At 36.9% G+C, this 16,366-nt stretch overlaps 1 pseudogene across 1 annotated transcript; it reads left to right on the forward strand.

Annotated features, from left to right (window-relative positions):
* Positions 1 to 2,913: 2,913 nt before the first annotated feature.
* On the forward strand, positions 2,914 to 16,181 carry LOC309631147 (exosome complex component RRP43 pseudogene; annotated as a pseudogene). The gene has a single exon. The product of its transcript is annotated as an exosome complex component RRP43 pseudogene (transcript).
* The last annotated feature ends 185 nt before the right edge of the window (positions 16,182 to 16,366 follow it).

Here is a 16,366-nt window from a genome sequence, read left to right on the forward strand (position 1 = left end):
TGCGAGGGCTTTCTCTAGTTGTGGCAAGCGGGGGCCACTCTTCATCGCGGTGCGCGGGCCTCTCACTATCGCGGCCTCTCTTGTTGCGGAGCACAGGCTCCAGACGCGCAGGCTCAGTAATTGTGGCTCACGGGCCCAGTTGCTCCACGGCATGTGGGATCTTCCCAGACCAGGGCTCGAACCCGTGTCCCCTGCATCGGCAGGCAGATTCTCAACCACTGTGCCACCAGGGAAGCCCTACATTCCATTTAAATGTACAGTACAATGGTCACTAGATGCCAGAAGCCATGATTATCGAAGACTGAAGTTCTGGCTTTTGCACACTTACAGAACTGCAGGAGGAAAAGTGAGGGAAGAGAGGTGAAGAGGAAAGAAGGGAAATTTTGAAAAAGAAGGTAATGAACAACACGGAAGAGATTTCAATCCATTAGCAGCATCTTGATGATTACATTTGACAAGGCTCCACTCCAAAGATTAAGACCTATCTCCCGAGGAAGGGAAAGAACATGAGCACCCCAGGACACTGAGAATCTTTTATTTTTCACAGAGCCCGTCCACAAGTGACACTTCCTTTCAGTTTATGATGAGGGTTGCAGTTGTGCTTCTGAAATGATCATACTCTTATAAGCATCAAATCAAAAGAAAGAAATACAGGGAGGAGGAAAACACACCTTATCTTTTAAAAAATCCACATACACCTAAAATACATACCTCAAAAAACATAGCTTTCTTCCTAGCTTTTCTTTTTCAAAATTTCAAAGGCAGGACAAAGGCCCGTAACAATAGGGAAGAGTTAGAAAAACTACAATATAAATATGTATTTTGTGGTCTTTGCTAAAACCTGCATTTGAAGTTATACTTCATGGTGGCTGCTTTAGAAATGTCAACGCCAGGACAAACTCAAACTTTCCATAATTTGATCTGTTGCCCAAGACTGATGTGGCACTCGTGTAACTGTTTTTTTTTTTTTTCTTTTAAAAAACTATTGCTGATTGCTTCTACAATTTAAAGAATTCCAAATATGAATGAATATTTAGTACACTTTTGAGTGATCAGTGCAAAAAAAAATGCAGGAATTTAAAACAAACAAATGGCCTTTTCCCAACACTGAGAAGAAGCCTCTGGAATTATCCTTAACATATAAACATCAGTAGAAATATCTAGGAAAGTTACTCCTCTTTTTCTGCTTAAGCTGAAGTGAAGATATTCAGTAACCATTTTAAAAATACCAAAGCATGTTGATTGACTTCCTCTACCAGTTAAATTTATTAGCTAATTGCTCAGTGTTCCACCCAATTTTTTTCTAGGACATGAGCTTTCAACTAAATCCAGGAACTATTAAAAAGAAAAGTGAAAATATGACAGTAAGTACTTAGTAAGTACTTAATACAGGTCGACTAGCTACAGTTTTATCTAATGTGTGTTCAATACGTATTTAATGTTTTTTCAAAGTTGCATTTTACATTATTTAATGAAGCTATACCTGGATGCCTAAACTGATATTTACCTTGAGATGAAAGTCCAAATTAGACCCACAGTAAAGGAGAGTAAACAGCATCATTGGTGCCGCATGATCTACAGGAAACACACCTCTCCTCTTTTGCTGCTGTCTATGTCATTTTGAGTCTAATTACACAGATTTTCCATAGATTAGGAGTCACACACACACACACAATCTTTAGGAAGCTTACAGTCTATTTTAAAGGAATCAATGACTAGAGTGGAAATATTTTCCTCTGTGAATCTACATGTCCTATATAGTTGGAAGTAGATATTTATTCTAGTTTTCAGTTCCCAGAATTGACTTACTTTCCTTTTAGGGGTAAAAATACATGGTTTAGTGGCTTCTGCATGCACACACACACACCACACACACTTCTGTCACTTACAAGAGAGATACTCTCTGGAGCCTGGAATTCTCCCTTCAGCAACGTACATTTAACCTCCATTTAGGTCAATGAGAACTACAGGCAGGTACGAGGGCCTGGGGAGTAGGAATTTTTAGCAGGTAATTGTTACTGAAACAGAGTGTAGAGAGCACCTCACAGAAGAATCAGAGGTGAATTCATCTTAAATCTTTGCTTTAAGCCAAGAATAACCTAAAACCTAACGTATTCTTTCAAAAAATCTTAAAAAAAAAAAAAATCTTACTTTATAATACTCAGAACAAAATAAGTTTCCATGAGTCCTCTGTTTCTCATTTCAACCCAGTATACTTTGTATCGTTACACTCAAGAAAAAAATAAATAAATTAACTACTGTAGGCCAAGCAATTTGTTGGAAATTCTCCATTAATCTAGAAAAGTACTTTCTCTCAATACATATGTTCAAAGCACACTCAGATCAAGTGGTTTAAAAAGAACTCTACATTTCTGGATCTCACCTAATTTTGCATTAAAAGTGTAATAAATTTGCAAAATCAGGGAGTAAAGAAAAGTCTTACTAAACATTGGTTGCAACCAGTAGTTTCCAGAGCTAGTAATGGATAAAATAAACCGAGTAAGGCCCTTTCTGAGGGAATGGTGGGGCATGTCACAAAATAGTAACAAGAATTGCTTAGGTATTTCATTTATCATTTTATTTATTCAGTTATTCAACAATATTTATTGAGTATTTACTGTGTTTCAGGCAATGTACAAGGTGCTAGGGATAGAGTGATGAGCAAAATGATGTCTTCGCTGAGCTTAGATTTTAGCAGGAGAGACAAGTATTAAATAAATATGGCACAAATAGTTGTGGCAGGATGATATTTTGAAATGTTAACTCATATATTTTCTATGTAGTTTCACGGGGCTCTTGGACCTTCCTGATTTAATTGATTAACACCTTCTATGATTTTTACCTCTAGGAAAGGATGCCACAACATACATACATACATACATACATACATACATACATACATACATAAAATAAATAAACCAAACAAGTCTTAGCTTGGTCCTCAGGAAGAAGCAGGAAAATAAAACTCAGGTAATAGAAAATGTATGAATTAATGAATTAGGACCACGATTGTACTCTACGCTGAGAGTACAGTTTCTTGGAGGATCATACTTTGAAAGCTAAGAAAGACTTCCAGCTCCCTGCTTCCTCCTCCATCTGGTCAGGCTCCAAATGAGGAAAGAACAGAAATCCTAGACTGGGTTGGGAATCCAGTGTGGAGAGACCATTGCCCCCTCCACGTGGAGTCTGAGATGCTGGCAGAGTGCAGGCTGCAAGGTGAATTGAGGCAAGTGGACCTCAGTTGGCTCAGAGGGCTTGTTGCATCTCATGACAGAATAGTTCCCTTGCGCCAAAAAGATGGCAAAGGGCCTCTCAGAGATTCCTGTGTCCCAGTGGACCACGGGCCTAGAAATCTTTTGCTCAGGGATCCAAGAGGTTCTTGGGAAAGAAGGAAGACAGAGAAAGCCACCAGACCTGAATGAGTTCGGCAGGTGTCTGTGTGAACTGGGCATTGAAGCCCAGGTCACCAGACAATTCAGAGGTTCTCCTCCTGGCCGCGACCTTGATCCTCAGGGCCCTTGTCTGAAGCCTTGGCTCTGTGTAAGCCCCTTGGGACTTAGATGCAATCCTGCTAAAGATTATTGTTGCCCCCCATTCCCTCCCCTCGTGCATCCTTCTCCCCACCCACCTAGAGTCAGCCAATGACACTGGGACATGGGCCTTTTTCTTTTCTTGGGGACCCACCCATTCTAAACTCTCAATGTTTATTTTCCAACTTTCTTCATGCCCCCAGCCCAAGGAAGTTTTATCTAATGAGCAAGAGGACATCTTGATTCTTTCCTTATTGGGTAGTTTTCCAAATATTTTGCCCATACCTTAAGTTCTTTTGACTTTCCCCAAAGAGCAGGATCTTGAAACCCGAAAGCTAAGACTTTACTTATTTTCACTTTGCATTTTGATGTGTTATCTCTTCCCTGAATTTTCTGGAAAGGACCAAAGGGTTCAAAGGAAAGGGAAAGTATCAGTTAATTTTTTAACAATTTAACCCTCCTCATAATTTTTTATGTATAGTATAATAAGCCATGAATAAAATTGCAGAATTAATGGAGAGTTTAAAATACGGTGAAGCAAACTCAGTATATGAAGGAATTATAAGGAATGAAAGAAGGAACAGAAAAAGAAAATAAAGAAAGTGTGTATTTGTGTTCAAATATGTGTGTTGGACCCGCGGGTGGAAGATGGCGTCTGGGTTCAAAACTGTGGAACCTCTGGAGTATTACACGAGGTGTTTGAAAGTGAATTGCCGTCCTGAGGGAAGAGAACTTGGTGAATTGAGGACCACAACTGTCCACGTAGGTTCAATTGGTACTGCAGATGGTTCTTCTTTAGTGAAGCTGGGAAATACGACAGTAATTTGTGGAATTAAAGTGGAATTTGGAGCACCACCAACAGATGCCGCTGATAAAGGATATGTTGTTCCTAATTTGGATCTATCAGCTCCGTGTTCCTGGAGATTTCGGTCTGGACCTCCTGGAGAAGAGGCCCAAGTGGCCAGCCACTTGGCCAGTTCATTACAGATATCATTGAAAATTCACAGATAATTCAGAAAGAGGACTTAGGTATCTCTCCAGGAAAGCTTGCTTGGGTTCTATACTGTGATCTCATTTGCCTCAACCATGATGGAAACATTTTGGATGCTTGTACCTTTGCTTTGTTTGCAGCTTTAAAAAATGTACAGTGGCCTGAAGTTACTATAAGTGAAGAAACTGCTGTATCAGAAGTTCATTTAAAGAAGAAAAGTTATTTGAATATTAGAACTCATCGGTTGCAATTTCCTTTGCTGTGTTTGATGACACTCTGCTTATAGTTGACCCTACTGAAGAGGAGGAACATCTGGCAACTGCAACCTTAACAGCAGTAATGGACGAGGAAGGCAAGCTATGTTGTCTTCACAAACCAGGTGGAAGTGGACTGACTGGAGCTAAACTTCAAGATTGCATGAGCCAAGCACAGTTATAAGACACAAAGAAGTAAAAAAACTGATGGATGAAGTATTTAAGGGTATGAAACCCAAATAAACAACCACCACGTTTTCAAAACAGATTTGTAAAAGCTGTATTTGCTACACTGTGCACAAACCTTTTATACTAAAATAAATATCAAACTACATTCTTCTGAAAAAAAAAAAAAAAGTGTGTGTTGGTGAGGTCTGCATGCTTTGATACGACATTGAGTAAATAGAATGGTAGTATATACCATGATGTTATTTGAGATAGATCTTAGTGTTTGAAGAAAGACGTGAAAAAAATCATGGAAGTGCTCTGTTGTAACATCAGATTTATTAAATGAAACAATTATAATAATAGGTAAATAAACTTCTAAGCACTGAGATTTTAAGATGCACATCAGTTTTTCAAATCACTATAATAAAAACCCTATATTTTAATTGCATTTAGCAAAATTGCTGAATCCCAAAACAGGCACTGTCACTTCTAAAATCTTCTAAAAACTCCCACAGAGAAAAATACCCACCCCGTCCCAATTCTAATCTTCTCCCAGGGACCTCTCTCCCAAGCTCACTTAGTCACAGGGTATAGATGAAGAGATAGTATGAACAGAGCCAATAATGTGTCACTCATTTTCATTTTATCAAGTTCACTAGTTTTTAAGGTAGCAACAGAAACAGAAGGCCCCACAAGAAAACACCAGAGACTCCTGCTAACTGCCCCTTGATAAACATAACTCATCGAAAATATGTGTGAATATATGACATTTAAAAAGGCAAAATCTTGACTATTCTTAGCTGACAAATTCTTTGGAAGCTTCTTAAAGGGATAAGCTGGCAATGCTCTCACATTTCAACTTTAAAATGAAAGGAATCTCTGAACTTTCCTTCTTTAGCAACAAACTCCCTTAACCCCTTGCCCCACTCCCATAAAGAAAAAAAAAAACAAAAACAGAATAGGTTAAGATCCTTAGTATACATACTCCCCTTTTCGCCTAGATCCAGGTATAACCTGGAATCTGGATTTATCCTTCATACCTCATTAGTCAAGTTTAATACTTTTATTTTCCTCTTTAGTTTAGATTGCATTTTCTCACGATTAAAAATGGATAGCTGTGGCTTGGAAATGGGAAACTAGACCATCTATGAACTAGAGCAAAGTTGAAGACAACTCTAAATACTTTGAAAATATTTTTGGTAATTCCATGAGCTTTCCTGACAATTGGTTACTCTACCCTCACTGAATCCTGTGGTATTAAGTTACACACCCAAAGTTTATGGTACAACAAAGTACAACTTCAGAGCTAGTAGTAGCAGGTTTGTTTTTTTTTTTTTTTTCTTTTTTTAATTGAATGGTCTTTCCTAGCAAGTCTAATTAGCTAATAGTGTTATAGCTCTGGAGTAGTGAGTTCATTAAAAGTATTCGGAGTACTGGTCCTGCAAAGCTTAGCTGCATGTGGCTATTGGATCACATATCTACTTTTCTGCCATGTAAGAAGAAAACATCTCAGAATATAACTATTAGTTGGCTTTGTGGTGTTGGGTTAGTGTGCCAGTCTGAGGTTAGAGCAGAGATGGGATCCCAAGCCCTGGGCTTTGTATTATATAGTATTGTATTTTTGATGTTGTACTTAAGGGTCAATTACTGTTTCCATTATAAACCCTGTTTTTCAAGGGTTTATAGCTCACCAATTTTCATTTTGGTATGCAAGCTGCATGAATACACAGGTTTTAAAAATAGCTTAAATTGAGCAGTGCCATTTTTAGATATAAAGCAGTGAAATATACTTTTCATTGGTTTCAGTTTGTTTTGGAAGTTTCCAATCTAAAAGTTTATTCTACCTTAAAATGCAAAAATGCGTGTTGTTTTTCATTCATTTTCATAACAACTTTGATGGTAAAAGGAAGCCAGAGTGGATATCAAAGGACACTTCAAGGAGGAAAACAATTTAAAAATCTTTTCTGTGTGAACATTTGTGGGTAAATGTCATTCCAGTCAATGTTCTTAAAAATCAATAAGCTAATCAATCAATATTCCCTGAGCCTGAGCACTATTTCATGCCACTATTGTGACAGGTACTGTGAGAAATGAAACAGCTCCCTGCCCACAATGTGTCTGAAATTCTAGTTAGAGAGAAATACAAAGACAGTAATATTAAGTATCAATATAACAGCAACATACATGGAAGCATTTAAGTGATAAATCATGTGGCCAAGAATTTAAGAGGCAAAAGCAAAGCAATTCACAGAGTTGTGCAACTTACTGATGCCTTGCAAAAAGAACAAGAAATTCCAATGTATGGTAATTGCCCAGATATGGAAATTTACCCATCTAGGGTCATGCGGTCTTAAAAACTCTTTCCCTGACCATCAGAATTAGAAAATCCCTACTTAAGGGCAAAGTTGTTTTCTCTGCCATACTGAATGTTTCCAAATCATAAAAGCAAATTTTCTCTTGCATTAATTTAAACTAAACTTCTTGAAATGGTCCTCTACACAAGCTATTTTCACTCTGTCACCCTACTCTCACTCCCCAATCTATTCCAGGCTGGTTTCCAGCAGCACTACACAGCTCATACTACTTTTGCCAAAGTTACCAATGACCTCCTGTTGCTGCTGCCAGTGAAGAAGGCTTTGCTTTTCTCTTTCACCTAAATTTATCTCAATTTAGAAGAGGAATACAGTTTTCTATCTTTTGTCTCATAATGACGTTTGTCATTTCTTGTTCTACCCAGCCTCCATTCCCCTCCCCTTGCGATGGGCACCTCTCTTTCCCTTTCGGGGACTGCCCCATGGGTGTGGAGTTTTGGTGGGAGATAATGGTTGCTTCCCGTCAAGGAAGCTGAAGGGACAGAACCTCCTTCTCTTTTCCCCAGCACAGGAAATAGTGCGGTAGGTAGGACTCAGCCAACTACACACTTTCTCCTGGGACTTTAACGCCTCATCAAGTCAGGGTGTAGGGATGGTTAGACATCATATTCATGGACTGCCAGTGACAGAAGACCCCACAATTCTTGCTGCATCACACGTGTTAGAGTTCATTCTATGCAGTTCCCCAGATCTCATTTTGTTTTCCAAAACTAGTTCTCCATTTTCTCTTCATTTCTGTTATCTCCAGATATTCTTCAAGTAAATTTAAATTTTGCTTAAAATAGAAAGTCAGCCTCTGCTGCTTATAAACAGAATGTTAATAGATATAATTTCCAATGTTTGGCTCTTCTTTATAGCTCTTGCAGATTCATTTTCCACTGTCTATTCTTTATATGTTGCAATTCTTCTGGACACTTTTTAATGTCCCTTCTCATTTCACCCTCTGTTACCTACATAGGTTATTTTAACTACTCCCCTGACTTCAACTATCACCCACATGCTAATGACTTCTAAATCTAGCTAGTTATTCCAAATCTCTCCTCTGACCCTCATATTTCTTTATTCATGCCATTTGTTTTTTCATTTATTCTATAAATAACTTCTACTATGACGCAGATATATGATAGACAATGGAGAAACAAAGCAATATAGTTTTCCATTTAATGATGGTTAGTCTAGTGGATTCCATAATCTTGTGAAATCCATAATTCCATAAACTTTAACCTAATGGATGTCATAGTCTAGTGGATTCCATAGATGCTATGTAATATTCAACAACTCCACTTGGATATCTCAAAAATAGTGAATTCATCATCTTTCCCTGACATCTGTACTCAAACATTTCTCCTACTGGGATCCCCATTTCAATGAAAGTACTCAACTGCTTATACCAGGAACCTGAGCATTACACTAATTTTTCCTCTTCACTCCGTCCCCACCTCTGCACCAATTATTAAAGCCTATTCATTCAGCGGTCTCAATATCTCTAGAATGTGTCCACTGTCTGTCATCACTTTTGCTGCTGCCTTATCTATATAGGCCTCCATTCCCTTTTTCTAGGATCAACACAACACGAGTCTTGGTTTTTATGTCCAAACTGCAGCCAGAGTGAACTTGACAAAATTCAAGCCTATTTGTGATGATATTTTAGTTAAAACCCTTTGAAGACTCCATAATAATCTCAAAATTAAATGTAAACTCTTTTCAAATCCCTTCCTTGTTACATTTCCAACCCCTCACTCATTGGCCTACAAACTTCTCACTCTAGCTACTGAAGTTCTCTCACATCAGCAAATGGATTGTGCTCTCTCTCAACTCTCCTTCTACTTGGCATATCTTCCCAGTTTCATATGAATTCCAACCAGGCCAGCTCCACTCATTGCTTAGGTAATTTATCTCTCCCTCTGAAGGCTCACTCTTCCTAAAAGACTGGGTTATGCCCCTTTTTACAAGTTCTTAAAACATCTTGTTTTCTCCACATCCTAACATTCATTACTCTGTATCATTAATTACCATGTTTTATGGGTAGATTTCACTAGAATGCAAGGCATTTGAAGGTAGAAATCATATCTCTTTCTACATTGCTTTACCCATAGCACACGGCAGATGATCCATAAGCATTAGCTAAACAAATGAATCTTAACATTGCATTATCAAAAACTCAATATCAAACTGTAAAAAAATATTTTTTGTCCAAGCTTTAAATACACTGGATTGATCTGACCATTGACAGATAGAGTTATCTATCTGAAAAGTAGGGTACTTATGTTTATATGCTGTGATCTGTTGCATCAGTTATCAGATGATGAAATAGCAACAGGTTCCAGATGTGTCCCTCCAATCATACCTCAGCTGTACCACGCAACACACTGTCAATACTTTATTTGCTTTGAAATTAGTATGTTTCTGAAAATATTTTAGAATCCACTAGGATTGGCTACTTAAGGATTACAGAAATCCAGGACCCCAGATATGTAATTACATCCTTCATAAGGATCCTAAGAACCTATTTTTTTCCATTCCCACTTCCTTATCCTTTTCTTTCTTAACCTTCTTCAAAGGTAAAGAAAAGTGGTCCTGAGAAGAGATCTAGGGTGAGAGAATGTTCTCCCTCAGGTATACATAAAAGATCATTATGATCTGAAGCTATCTGAGCCCTAAAGCATAAATCTAAAAGATTTATTTTGAGCTGGAGAAGAATAATTGGAAGAGAAATAGTATTGAGTGCCTAGTATGTGCCAGGTGTTGCAATGAACTCATATGAGGTAGGTAGATAGACATACAGTCTCAACACATTATAGACCAACACTGTGATACATGAGGATACTTGAGGGTTCCTGAGACCTTTTCAGGGATTCTACAGAATCAAAACTATTTGCATAATAATATTTTTTGCCTTTTTAACCCTCATTCTCCCATGTGTATACAGTGAAGTTTTCCAATGGCTACACACTATTTGATATGACAACAAATTGAATGAAGAAGCAAATATGAGAACCCAGACATTAAAGAGATTTTCTAAAATATAAAACAGTACCACTCTTCTCACTAAATATTTTTGTTTTGGAAAAAGTCGTTACTTTTCCTGAAAAACAGTTTAATGAAATGGTTTGGTTGTTTTTTAAAATAAATTAATAAATACATGTTTTTAAATGTCAGCTTAAATTTCTATTAGGGTAAATACTGATAGATACAACACCCTATTACTGAATGCCCTCGATAATGTTTTAGTAAAACAAGGTTATTGAGACCAAAAAGCTTGAGAATTGCTGACATAGACAGTGGAATAATCATAAGGGAAGGCATCTAGCCATCAATGATACCACACTGAACAGCACTGGAGCTGAAACAAATCCAAGTGTGGGGATGACCAGTTTTGACTTAGTGCCCCATTTTGCCATCTCTCAGTCAGTCTTCCAGGACTGCAGTGCTAGGATAAAGAGAGAATCATAACCAGTACATCCATGTAAATGTAAGCAGTAAGCTTTCAGTAAGTGGTTGAGGACATTCCTTGTAGGACACTACATTGCCCATTCTCTCGGATCATCAATTCAAAAATCATTGTTATTTGATGCTATGGAAGTCCACTTTATTGGACATAGCTCTACTGTGCATTAAATTTTGTTTGAAGTATGCGTAAATTAAAGAAAATCTTTGAGTACTTATCTTTCTCCATTGTGTTTGTAGGTGTGCTGTTTCAGCTAACTCTCAACACTTACTTGGGTATCATGGCAAGAAGGTGTGCAATCAACGTTTGTAAGCTAATCAACTGATTGATTAATTCTTGCCTAAAACCAGAAGAAAGCATCACTTCATTCTTGGTGGACTAGCCTATCAACCATGTAGCAACTTACTTCTATGAGTAGAAGTATTCAACCTCGCTCTTATTCAATGTAACCTTCCCATATTCTGAAGGAGTGAATACAAGGTCAATGCAAGTGTCCCCAGTGCCTTGAGAGAAGATTTTAGGGTTTCTCTTTTTAATAGAATTTTCCTAAGAGTAGCAAAGCCACCATGAAAAGAACAGTTAATGAAACTTGTTTTCTTCATTACCAAACTTAATATAAATACTTCCACATGAATGTTCTTTTCTCTTTTTAAAATTATTCATGAAGTCTATCTTTGCTAGAGTTGGGGGGTGGTGATATACAAGAATAATCTCAGAAATTATTGCAACAGGAGAGAAGTAATATAATAATACTTTAAACCCCAACTAATATAAGGAACAATTCATAATCCCCAAAAAACACAGTACAATAAAATTAAGAATGCAGGTTAATCCTTAATTTGACCTACATTAAATAATTATCATGTAGAGGTAAAATCATAGATAATTTCAAGGTCTCCAGAAGACTTCAGCTTAAGTAAATGAGATCTCAGATTTTACATTCTGACATCACTTGCTTTTATTTTTCCCTCTGGTACAAATTCACATCAGGATCCTTTTCCTGTGCAATTAGCAAGATAACTGTCTTACCTAACTGACAATGCCCCTTTTCATTTTGGGGTCTGCAAGCATTTGCCACTTACACTCAGATCATGTTTTTGTGATAGGCCACAGAGCAACTTTCTTTAAAGCTATCAAAGCCTTCCTCATTATCCTTTATGGGCTGTGCAGAAAATATCTCAACTATTAGACATTTAACTGGAGTGCAGTAGAATGGGTTTGCTGGCCCTCTCCAGTTCCTTGGGTAAAAGCTCTGTTCATAATCAGTGTCTGGTTTTTTAAATCACCCTCAAGAGGTTCCTTCCGGTCCACTTCAGTTCCCTTTTTAGTGTCCCACTGATTTTCCAGACTTTAGGAACGTGTCCTTAACCTCCCGCTTTTTCAATGGCTCTCTCCACTGAATGCTAAAGGAACACTTTGATACTTCAGACGTTGAGAAAGGAATATCGTGAGAACTAACACACCATTTATAACAGTACAGTTTACAATAGCATTTCCTGCAGAAAGAAGGTGCCTTCTCAGAAAGAGAAGGATGATTTCTGCACCCCATTTAGTTTCAAAACTACAAGCAACACCCTTGTTTCTTGTCAATAAAAAGGAAGATAGAGTAGAGTAGCAATCACAATACATAAATGATATTATTTGTCCCCAGAGTGCATACCAAACTGTAACTCACTCAAAGAGCTTGCATGAATTATGAATGGCAGGAAGGCGCAGAGAGGAACTTAGCACAGACCCACCCCACACTGCTGTTACACGAATATTTTATAGGCAGAGAAGCCACATGAACTATGTGATGAGATGGCAAAGGTATATATTTTATGTTTAATTCCCGTCCTGCTCTAAATCTCATTTTAAATAATATAGGGACACTACAGAAGCTGTGCAGCTGAAAATATATTATTAATTAAATTTTAATAGCAAATAAGCTAATCAGGATAAAATCTGAAAAACCTCATGGGAATGGTGGGATTTTCAAAAAGATGTCCCCTTGGCCCCCAAATAATAACAAAAACAAAAGCAAATGAAGAACAGAATACACTGGGTTTTAAACTGTACACAGAAGTAGAAGACAGAAATATAAGGAAACTTGGGCATTTATGTAGCATTTGGAAAGGTAACGGTGGGCACTAAAGGACTCTGCTTTGACCTGAAAGTCAGGAGCAAAGCCATTATTGTTTCTGTTGCCTAGATAAAGGGTATTCATGTTGTAATGTAACATATCGGTATATTGTCCAGTTCTTTTTTAGACTCTGTAATAAAAAATTGTAGTCATTTTCCAAAGAAAAGTCATAGAATGATCAGATCACAGCTCTATAAATAAAAATATGCCAGAGACTTTCAGTCTTGTCTCAGAATACAGTATTCATGTGTCCCATTTTCTTATTTTTTCCCTCTAGCATTTTCCTTGAGGTTTTTTTGAACTAAATAATCAGGAGGAATTGGGAGGGGAAAGGGGGAAAGAAACCTTTTCCTCCTGCAGAAAAAGATGGTTGTATAGAAGAGTTTTTTACATACACACACGCACATACACACACTCACACATACCTCAAAAAGGAAATAGTTGAGCTGAAACAGAATCATTATCATGAAGTCTGTGTTAGGATAAAGAGGGAAAAATATAAGGGCAAAGACTCATCTGAATGATCCTAGTTTAGGGCCTTACCAAGGAGACAGCTTAAGTTATCTTTGAAAACTGGTGAGTCGCCCTGCTTGGCCGAGTATGAATTGAATGTTCCCAAAGTAACATTTCACAAATAGGGATACCCTTCCATTTCACACTGCTCTTTCTCGAAATAGCAACACCATTTAGCAATATTTCATATCAAGACAATTGCATTGTAGAATTATTATAGCCTTAGTGCTTCATTAAAATTAAAAAAAAGTTAAATCCCTGTTTTGTTGAACACAAGAAATGAATAGTAAATATTGATTTAGAGTGAATGCAAACATTTCCCTAGGAGTGGATAATTACTGCCTTTCTATGCAAAACACTTATATTTGAAGAAGCACTTCACTTACTTTGCCATGCGGTATACATTCTTTAGTACATTTTAAATTATACGTTGTCCTGGACAATGTCTGCTCTATAATTTCTTGTGTCTCTACACCAGAGTCAGTATGTAATTTTAAACTACCAAGTTTCTGCCAACTAGGAGAATAGGCTTAACTCTTTCTCTTTGCTGGGTTCACAAATACTTACACAAGGAGATCTGGAAAGACATAGGACTGATGATCTCAGACCTGGAGCAGTTTGGTCTCTTTTTTCAGGCCAACAGAAATGCCACTAGTAACTGGCCACAGATTTACAAAGCAGAGACTAAATGGAATATAGAATTTACGTACCTAAGCCAGTTTACAGCCCATCTAAAAGATATGCATTAAATAATTAACATTAGAAATTTTCGATGAATCACTAGTGGTTTGAATACTTCTTATAGAAAGGTCTAGTTAAATAAGGGACCATCATACTTTAGAATATATCTCTTGTCAAAATCTTTTATTATTGTAGTTTTATCCCTCTGCCAAGATATTTGCAACATAGCATTATTTAAATTATGTAAAGGAATTCATTTTAACCATTTCAATGTCACCTATGTAGATGGTGATTTCATTCAGCAGTTATGTTAGAATACTTTTAATTGTACAGAATATACAAAGCTTATATTTGTATAAAAATATTAAATAGTACAAAGTTATAAAAGATCATGTATATCATGGTATTCATCATTTTTACCTGTAAATTTGCCATTCACTAAAGTAATAAAAATACTTGCAAAATCATCTCATATTAAAGTACCCATCATTCTATTCTCTGTTTCTATGAAATTGGCTTTTTTTTTTAAGATTCTACATATAAGTGATAACATATAGTATTTGTCTTTCTCTGTCTGTCTTATTTCACTTAGAATAATGCTCTCAGAATGGTTGCCAGGAGTTGGGGGGCAGGGAAAAGGGGGAGATGTAGGTAAAAGTGTAACTTTCAGTTAGAAGAAGAATAAGTTCTGAGGATCTAAGAAACAGCATGGTGACTATAGTTAGTAACACAGTATTGTATACTTAAAAGTTGCTGGGAGTAGATTTAAGCATTCTCATTACACATACACAAAAAGAATAACTATGTAAAGGAATGGATGTATTAATTATCTTGATCTTGGTAATCATTCTACAGTGTATAGCAAATCATCACTTTGTACACTTTTAATATAGACAATTTTATGTCAGTCAGTCCTCAGTAAATTTGGAGAAAATTATAAATAAATATGTACATAAATAAAAATTGAAAAGATTAACGTGTATGAAGAAATGAAAGCAAAAAAATGCTAAATCTGGAGTAAAGTTACTCAGTGGGAGATAAATGAGATGAGACCAAGGGATTGTTTATGTGCACAGATTGTTTATGTGTCCTGCTTCCAGAGAATCCTCACATTCATGTATTGTGAGATTTAGTCTCATTTGTTCTCTCTGGTTTCAAACTGCATACAACCTCCTACCTTTTGGATATATTAAAGATTACAACATAGGAAAAATGAACTCTAAGAGGAACAAAACAGTTTCAGTGGTTATACCAACTATGACTGTACTTGAAGAAGATTCATCAAAGTTTCAAGCTTTTGCATGTCATGTAGTGTCTTGTGGCATCCACTGTGCTCTCTTCTGTTTATACCCCCTCCCATTATTGGCTTATTTTAGGCAAACTTGTCTGAACACAGGAACTGCCTGGGGAATTCATTAAAAATGATTCTCAAGACCTTATTCCAGAGAGTCTGACCCAATGAGTCTGGAATAGGGCCCAGGAAACTTTTTTTTTTAATGCTCCAGATAATTTTATGATTAAGTTTGGCAAACATGGTTCTAGACCTTCATCTAACCCGTCCTCTAAACTCAATTTTATTTTTAATCAGTATGGGCAATATTTTCACTAGCCATACTTGAGGAGGAAAGGGGGAAGTCTACTCTCCAGCCTGCTCAGTGAGAAATATCCTCACTGTTCCTATTTCAGTGTAAAAGGAAAGCACAACTAGGATTGACTTTAAGTCATACCAAAGTAAAACTAATTAATACCAGCACTATTTCTTGATGGAGGTTTTGATAGAGGTGTGTTTTAAGGAACAGGGAGGTCTGAGTTACTCAATCAAGTGCAGATTGAAAAGGATATGGGCACAATAAATTGACGAAGAACTGAGAGGGCTGGATGGAGAGAAAACTGATAAATTACCTAGGTCACAAACGAGACTGAGTTCTGTTCCTTGGAAATATACTAAATCTAATAGTTGTCTGAGAACAGACTTAATCTGCAAAAGACTATGAGGATTATGCTGATGTTAATTTTTTTTTTAAATGCAAATGACAACTTAATACTTCAGCAGAAATTATGACTAGAGACGTAATTCACTAGCACATAGTAAAAAGCTTAAACGCCAGATTTGATCACAACCATGTGAGTCAAATCCAACTTCGACTGTGTCTCTGCAAGCGATACCAAGAGATGTTTTGGAAGAGAATGGAGCAGATATCCGAGATGACAGTACTAAGGTAAACAGCACTGATGAACATCAGAGGTATTGTAACAGTAAATAGTCAAACTTTAAAAATCATAAAGA

The sequence above is a fragment of the Balaenoptera borealis genome (genome assembly GCF_965194805.1).
Source record: "Balaenoptera borealis genome assembly, chromosome: 6".
NCBI lineage: Eukaryota > Metazoa > Chordata > Mammalia > Artiodactyla > Balaenopteridae > Balaenoptera > Balaenoptera borealis.